The 8,748-nt window shown below is 47.7% G+C and overlaps 1 pseudogene; it reads right to left on the bottom strand.

Annotated features, from left to right (window-relative positions):
- Positions 1–8,172: 8,172 nt before the first annotated feature.
- LOC134950822 (5S ribosomal RNA) lies at positions 8,173–8,292 on the bottom strand (annotated as a pseudogene).
- Between the last annotated feature and the right edge of the window lie 456 nt (positions 8,293–8,748).

The following is an 8,748-nucleotide window of genomic DNA, read 5'->3' as shown; positions in this document are numbered from 1 at the left end:
TCCCCTGCAGTATACAACTACAGAAAGGGTAAAAAAGAGAGGGGGGGCACATAAATTTAGGCGCAAATTGTGATATAAGCAGCTATAGGGGGAAAATTCACTTGTGTATAGTGTATATCCCTCTGTTATATAGCGCTCTGGTGTGTACTGGCATACTCTCTCTCTGTCTCCCCAAAGGACTTTGTGGGGTCCTGTCCTCAGTCAGAGCATTCCCTGTGTGTGTGTGCGGTGTGTCGGTACGGCTGTGTTGACATGTTTGATGAGGACGCTTACGTGGAGGCGGAGCAGGTGCCGATAAGTGTGATGTCGCCCCCTGCGGGGCCGACACCTGAGTGGATGGATATGTGGAAGGTATTAACCGACAGTGTCAACTCCTTGCATAAAAGGTTCGATGACGCAGCTTTGGGACAGCCGGCATCTCAGCCCGCGCCTGCCCAGGCATCTCAGAGGCCGTCAGGGGCTCAAAAACGCCCGCTACCTCAGATGGCAGACACAGATGTCGACACGGAGTCTGACTCCAGTGTCGACGAGGATGAGACAAATGTACAGTCCACAAGGGCCATCCGATGCATGATTACGGCAATGAAAAATGTGTTGCACATTTCTGACATTAACCCGGTTACCACAAAAAAGGGTATTATGTTTGGGGAGAAAAAGCAGCCAGTGACTTTTCCCCCATCTGATGAGTTAAATGAATTGTGTGAAGAAGCGTGGGGTTCCCCAGATAAGAAACTAGTAATTTCTAAGCGGTTACTAATGGCGTACCCTTTCCCGCCAACGGATAGGTTACGCTGGGAGACATCCCCTAAGGTGGACAAGGCGCTCACACGCTTATCAAAAAAGGTGGCACTGCCTTCTCAGGATACGGTCGCCTTAAAGGAGCCTGCAGATAGAAAGCAGGAGGCTATCCTGAAGTCTGTATATACACACTCAGGTACTATACTGAGACCTGCTATTGCTTCAGCATGGATGTGTAGTGCTGCATCAGCGTGGTCTGATTCCCTGTCTGATAACATTGATTCCCTTGACAGGGACACTATATTGCTAACCATAGAGCATATTAAAAGACGTAGTCTTATATATGAGAGATGCACAGAGGGACATTTGCCGCCTGGCATCTAGAATTAATGCAATGTCCATTTCTGCCCGGAGAGTATTATGGACTCGGCAGTGGACAGGTGATGCTGATTCTAAAAGGCACATGGAAATTTTGCCTTATAAGGGTGAGGAATTGTTTGGGGACGGTCTTTCGGACCTCGTATCCACAGCAACAGCTGGGAAGTCGACTTTTTTACCTCAGGTTCCCTCACAGCCTAAGAAAGCACCGTATTATCAAGTACAGTCCTTTCGGCCTCAGAAAGGCAAGCGGGTTAGAGGCGCGTCCTTTCTGCCCAGAGGCAGGGGTAGAGGGAAAAAGCTGCACCATACAGCCAGTTCCCAGGAACAAAAATCCTCCCCTGCTTCCACTAAGTCCACCGCATGACGCTGGGGCTCCACATGTGGAGCCAAATGCGGTGGGGGCCCGTCTCCGGAACTTCAGCGACCAGTGGGTTCGCTCACAGGTGGATCTCTGGGTTCTACAAGTGGTATCTCAGGGATACAAGCTGGAGTTCGAGACGTCTCCCCCTCGCCGTTACCTCAAATCAGCCTTGCCAGCTACTCCCCAGGACAGGGAGGTAGTACTGGCGGCAATTCACAAGCTGTACCTCCAGCAGGTATTAATCAAAGTTCCCCTCCTTCAACAGGGACGGGGTCACTATTCCACAATGTTTGTGGTACCGAAACCAGACGGTTCGGTGAGACCCATTCTAAATTTGAAATCCTTGAACACGTATATAAGGAAGTTCAAGTTCAAAATGGAATCGCTCAGGGCGGTTATTGCAAGCCTGGAAGAGGGGGATTACATGGTATCACTGGACATCAAGGATGCTTACCTACATGTCCCCATTTACCCACCTCACCAGGTGTACCTCCGTTTTGTGGTACAGGACTGCCATTACCAATTCCAGACGTTGCCGTTTGGTCTGTCCACGGCACCGAGGGTATTTACCAAAGTAATGGCCGAAATGATGATACTCCTTCGAAAGAAGGGAGTTATAATTATCCCGTACTTGGACGATCTCCTTATAAAGGCGAGGTCCATGGAGCAGTTGTTGGTCGGAGTAGCACTGTCTCAGGAAGTGCTACAACAGCACGGCTGGATTCTGAATATCCCAAAGTCGCAGCTGGTTCCTACGACGCGTCTGCTGTTCCTGGGTATGATTCTGGACACAGAACAGAAGAAGGTGTTTCTCCCGGAGGAGAAGGCCAAGGAGTTGTCATCTCTGGTCAGAGACCTCCTGAAACCAAAACAGGTGTCGGTGCATCACTGCACGCGAGTCCTGGGAAAGATGGTAGCTTCTTACGAAGCAATTCCCTTCGGCAGGTTCCATGCAAGGATCTTTCAGTGGGATCTGTTAGACAAGTGTCCTGGATCGCATCTTCAGATGCATCGGCTGATCACCCTGTCCCCGAGGGCCAGGGTGTCTCTGCTGTGGTGGCTGCAGAGTGCTCATCTTCTCGAGGGCCGCAGATTCAGCATACAGGACTGGGTCCTGGTGACCACGGATGCAAGCCTCCGAGGTTGGGGGGCAGTCACTCAGGGAAGAAACTTCCAAGGACAATGGTCGAGTCAGGAGGCTTCCCTGCACATAAATATTCTGGAACTAAGGGCCATTTACAATGCCCTAAGTCAGGCAAAAACCCTGCTTCAAAACCAGCCGGTGCTGATTCAGTCAGACAACATCACGGCGGTCGCCCATGTCAACCAACAGGGCGGCACAAGAAGCAGGATGGCGATGGCAGAAGCCACAAGGATTCTCCGATGGGCGGAAAATCACGTGATAGCACTGTCAGCAGTGTTCATTCCGGGAGTGGACAACTGGGAAGCAGACTTCCTCAGCAGGCACGACCTCCACCCGGGAGAGTGGGGACTTCATCCAGAAGTCTTCCAGCTGATTGTAAATCGTTGGGAAAAGCCACAGGTGGACATGATGGCGTCCCGCCTCAACAAAAAGCTAAAAAGATATTGCGCCAGGTCAAGGGACCCTCAGGCGATAGCTGTGGACGCTCTAGTGACACCGTGGGTGTACCAGTCGGTTTATGTGTTCCCTCCTCTTCCTCTCATAACAAAGGTACTGAGGATAATAAGAAAGAGAGGAGTAAGAACTATACTCATCGTTCCGGATTGGCCAAGAAGGACTTGGTACCCGGAACTACAAGAAATGATCTCAGAGTACCCTTGGCCTCTGCCGCTCCGACAGGACCTGCTACAGCAGGGGCCCTGTCTGTTCCAAGACTTACCGCGGCTGCGTTTGACGGCATGGCGGTTGAACGCCGCATCCTGATGGAAAAGGGCATTCCGGTTGAAGTCATTCCTACGCTGATAAAAGCTAGGAAGGATGTGACAGCAAAACATTATCACCGCATATGGCGAAAATATGTTGCTTGGTGTGAGGCTATGAAGGCCCCAACAGAAGAATTTCAGCTGGGTCAATTTCTGCACTTCCTACAGCCAGGAGTGACTATGGGCCTAAAATTGGGATCCATTAAAGTCCAGATTTCGGCCCTGTCTATTTTCTTTCAAAAAGAACTGGCTTCACTGCCTGAAGTTCAGACGTTTGTTAAGGGAGTGCTGCATATTCAGCCCCCTTTTGTGCCTCCAGTGGCACCTTGGGATCTCAACGTTGTGTTGGATTCCTAAAATCACATTGGTTTGAGCCACTTCAGACCGTGGAGTTGAAATATCTCACGTGGAAAGTGGTCATGCTTTTGGCCTTGGCTTCGGCTAGGCGTGTGTCAGAATTGGCGGCTTTGTCATGTAAAAGCCCCTATCTGATCTTCCATATGGACAGGGCAGAATTGAGGACTCGTCCCCAATTTCTCCCTAAGGTGGTATCAGCGTTTCATTTGAACCAACCTATTGTGGTGCCTGCGGCTACTCGGGACTTGGAGGCTTCCAAGTTGCTGGATGTAGTCCGGGCACTGAAAATCTATGTTTCCAGGACGGCTAGAGTCAGAAAAACTGACTCGCTGTTTATCCTGCATGCACCCAACAAGCTGGGTGCTCCTGCTTCAAAGCAGACTGTTGCTCGCTGGATCTGTAGCACGATTCAACTTGCACATTCTGCGGCTGGACTGCCGCATCCTAAATCAGTCAAAGCCCATTCCACGAGGAAGGTGGGCTCTTCTTGGGCGGCTGCCCGAGGGGTCTCGGCTTTACAACTTTGCCGAGCTGCTACCTGGTCGGGATCAAACACGTTTGCAAAATTCTACAAGTTTGATACCCTGGCTGAGGAGGACCTTGAGTTTGCTCATTCGGTGCTGCAGAGTCATCCGCACTCTCCCGCCCGTTTGGGAGCTTTAGTATAATCCCCATGGTCCTTACGGAGTACCCAGCATCCACTAGGACGTCAGAGAAAATAAGATTTTACTCACCATTAAATCTATTTCTCGTAGTCCGTAGTGGATGCTGGGAGCCCGTCCCAAGTGCGGAATTCTGCAATACTTGTATATAGTTATTGCTTAACTATAGGGTTTTTTGTTCTGAGCCATCAGTTTAATGAGGCTCAGTTGTTGTTCATACTGTTAACTGGGTATAGTTATCATGAGTTGTACGGTGTGATTGGTGTGGCTGGTATGAGTCTTACCCTGGATTCCAAATCCTTTCCTTGTAATGTCAGCTCTTCCGGGCACAGTTTCCCTAACTGAGGTCTGGAGGAGGGGCATAGAGGGAGGAGCCAGAGCACACCAGATAGTACCTAATCTTTCTTTTAGAGTGCCCAGTCTCCTGCGGAGCCCGTCTATTCCCTATGGTCCTTACGGAGTACCCAGCATCCACTACGGACTACGAGAAATAGATTTACCGGTGAGTAAAATCTTATTTTTTTGCTTTACTGGTGTGTCCATGCCACTACAAATTTTAACACATTTCAGAGCCCTTGCATTCTCCCATGGGCCTCATTTACAACTCAGACTCTATGTGCACACTATCTGGACGTATGCACAGTGCAACATAGACACGTGCAGAAGAAAAAAATTGCTCCATTGCCTTTGACATTGGCAGTGTATGGGTTGGTATCTATATACAGTATGCTGAGCGCAGGGAACCCGACAACAGGGATTTTGAATACATCCCCAGTGTATGTGACTAAGGGCCTAATTCAGTCCTGAACGTAGATGTGCGAAAAAACGCACATCTACGATCAAAATCTTAGGCATGCGGGGGGACGCCCACCACAGGGCAAGTCCTCCCCGCATGCCAGGTCCTGCCCCCCCCCCCCCCCATGGCGGCGATGTTTTCACACCTGCCGAGTAGCTCCCTGCAGACGCAGCCTAGCTCCAAAGGCAGGCGGCTACCTGCCATGTTATAGTCCACAGCGGCTGCATGTGACATCATGCAGCCACTGCAGCCCGCCAAACGGTCCGGACATGCCTACGTTGTCCGGACCACGCCTCGAATACGCAATCGACACGCCCCACGATCGCCTCTGCCTGTCAATCAGGCAGAGGCGATCGCACAAGTGAGATACCTTCGCATCTCACTATGTGCGCACGCACAGTGCGGCTGCTGCGCGTGCGCACAAGGCACAGGGCTTCAGCCTGTGATTGCTGCCACTGCAGCGACCAACTCTGAATTAGGCCCTATATCTCATTTGGTTCAACCTCTGTTGTTTAATGTTACATAGGCTATTTTCTTAAGCACATATGTGGCTTTCATACCATGTGATCTCCTATGTGCAGCGTGAGTAGAGATTCTTGTCACTGTCTGCGCAGGTAGGCTCAATTTCTTCAGAGGTTCCCCTTTTCAGAGAAACCACCATATAGGTAATAAAGACTTTCAAGCACAAGGGTTGCAAAAATTAAAATGGGGCAGCCATGTGATAAAAAATTGTTTGAGGGGATAAGCTAATGCATTCACAGCTGCAATCCAATTTCATACCTCCCAACATGACCCTCTCCAGGAGGGACAGAATGCTCTGCTCCTGGACTTCCCTCTTAATTTATGATTGCCATCACCTGTGCTGAAACACCTTTCTTATCCATTCACCTGTTCAACACAGGTGCTGGTAATCATAAATAATGAGCATTGTGTCCCTCCTGGAGAGGGTCATGTTGGGAGGCATGCAATTTGCAGGTACTGAGCCGCCAGGATTTGTTTGTTGCCAGACCCAGAGCCGGCCCTAGCTATAGGCAGAATAGGCAATTGCCTAGGGCATCTGCCTTCGCCTAGGGGCCAGCTCAGATATCATTGGTGGTCTGTGGGGCACCCGCTGTTTGGCGCCGCTGGCGGCTCTGCTCTTGCATATCTGAGCAGAGCCAACTGCTGTAGTGCCGTTGCGGGTGCAGAGAATGTACTTATGGATGCGGGCGCCGACGCTGCTGAGGAGCAGTTTGGTATTCCAGCGCCGGCTGCCCCTAACAAATATGGCCGCAGGAGGAGGGCTGCTGCTCATGCCCGGCATGCTCCTCCTCCCATGGTCCTTTGCGGAGTCAGTCAGACTCCGTGCACTGCGCCACCACTGAGATCCTGTATAAAACAGTAAGGCATAAATATATATATAAATGTATATATATATATGCAATAAAAAAGAAAAAATAGCGCCACTTGTGGTAAGTTAGCCTTCACAAATATGTACAATGTTTGTCCAAAAATATACTCCCTTGGTACAAAGGGTGTCAGCAGGCCCCTAAATAAGAACAGCAGTGGTAAGCTGCTGTAAGAAGTGTTATAGAAACCAAGAAAATGGGCACAAGCGACCAATGGTGTCTATAGTAAAGGAACGTAAAAAGATTTTTCATATATAAAAAAAATGCATATTTATTTTACATGATTAAAAAACAATAATACACTTTAGTTTAAGAAAAAATGCTCAAGCATAAGAATTCATATAAAATGGACAAAATTATGATTAAAAAGAAAAATAAATATAAAAGTACAAGGTACACATCGATTTGTAGTATATGTGTATAAAGTGCTTATCTTAGGTACAGGAGGTTGGTCTGGGAAAGATCATGGAATGTCCAACGCGTTTCGTCCTTCAGGACTTCATCAATGGTAGTGTGGTACTGGGACATGGCTCATATTTATACCTCTGTTACTTAGAAGACTATGTGTGACATCACTTCCTCCCACAGTGATGCTTAGGGAGAACAAAAATCTTAGTGTGTTTCATATTTAAATAAATTGTATATGTGTAATATAAGTGTCTTAAAACAAAGCTAATCCTTATCACCAAGTTACAAAACAAGTGGTTTAGTAAGTGTAATGGATTGATTGTTCACTAATGTGCTGGCAGCAGGTACTTCCGCCCCACTTCCTGTGGTATGACGGGCTCTTCTGCGCTTGCGCCCGCTCTCGTGTTCAGACTCAGGTGCCGGAAGTCTCTTCACGGGCCCCTCTGCGCATGCGCCCGCTCCCGCAATTGGTATCACGTCCAGGAAGTCACGTTACTCTCGCCAGACGCCACGTCCGCGTCATCACGTCACGTGCGGGAACCCGGAAGCTCTGTATGCCGTGGAACGCGTTCTGGAATCGGAACTCATCTCTGTTAGGCCGCGCGTCACTTCCTTTAGGAATTCCATTCAGTGGATGATATCCGGGGTTTAGTCTTGAGACGCACGTGAACCGCATATGGTGTTTCTGACAGCATTCTTTCAATAGTGGGTCCCAATGTTAAATCACTATTTCTTTTAGGATTATTGTCTGTGACTTCTTCATGTGGACAATATATGAGTATATAGTTTGTTGTTCCAGAAAACATATGGAGGAAATAAAAAATATATACTTACCAGAGAATCATGACAGACTTATTTATAACCAGATATGTATTAATTTCAATTAGAGAGATTACAAAAGTTGCATAAGTAATAAATATTAATAAATATTAATAAATATTATTAATAAATTAATTATTAAAGTGCCTGTGCTAAATTTCTTATATCTCTTAGTATTTATACAAGAGTGTGAATACTACGTTGATGTGTCTTGTGAGTAGTGCATTGGATTATATCCATACATCATGAGAAAACGGTGAAGCCCAGAAGTGTTTAGGGGTTGTGTAAGTGAATGGTGATAAAGTATTTGGTTTACAGCTGTTTCACTGGTTTAGGAACTCTCATGTGCATGCACTGTTTCTACAGCACCTAGTCTTCTCCGGAGGTCACCCTCCTTGATACTGGCCAGGCCCATAAAAATGCTTAGCTTCCACGATCGGACGAGAGTGGGCGTTCCATTTTGGTATGGCTGTAGTCTACTTAGCACCAGTTCACCAGAGGTTTTTCACAACTGAAATATAACCTAGAAATAAGAATAAAGCGCCATTCCCAAACACCACAGTGTTTATTAAAGGGGGAGGGGGGGGGGGAGGGGTTAGCAAGAAATCAATATTTAAAGAAAAGGAGACATTTCATAGCTTTCATTGAAACCAGCCGGATGCATCGTCTTCAATTGGAATATCCAAAACATTTCCCTTCTGGATAGCAGATTCGCAGATTTTTTATTTCCTCCATATGTTTTCTGGAACAACAAACTATACTCATATATTGTCCAAATGAAGAAGTCACAGACAATAATCCTAAAAGAAATAGTGATTTAACATTGGGACCCACTATTGAAAGAATGCTGTCAGAAACACCATATGCGGTTCACGTGCGTCTCAAGACTAAACCCCGGATCTCATCCACTGAATGGAATTCCTAAAGGAAGTG

This window comes from Pseudophryne corroboree, chromosome 1 (genome assembly GCF_028390025.1).
Source record: "Pseudophryne corroboree isolate aPseCor3 chromosome 1, aPseCor3.hap2, whole genome shotgun sequence".
Taxonomy (NCBI): Eukaryota; Metazoa; Chordata; class Amphibia; order Anura; family Myobatrachidae; genus Pseudophryne; species Pseudophryne corroboree.
The sequence above is the reverse complement of the archived record's forward strand: the minus strand, read 5'-3'. Positions and strand labels throughout refer to the sequence as shown.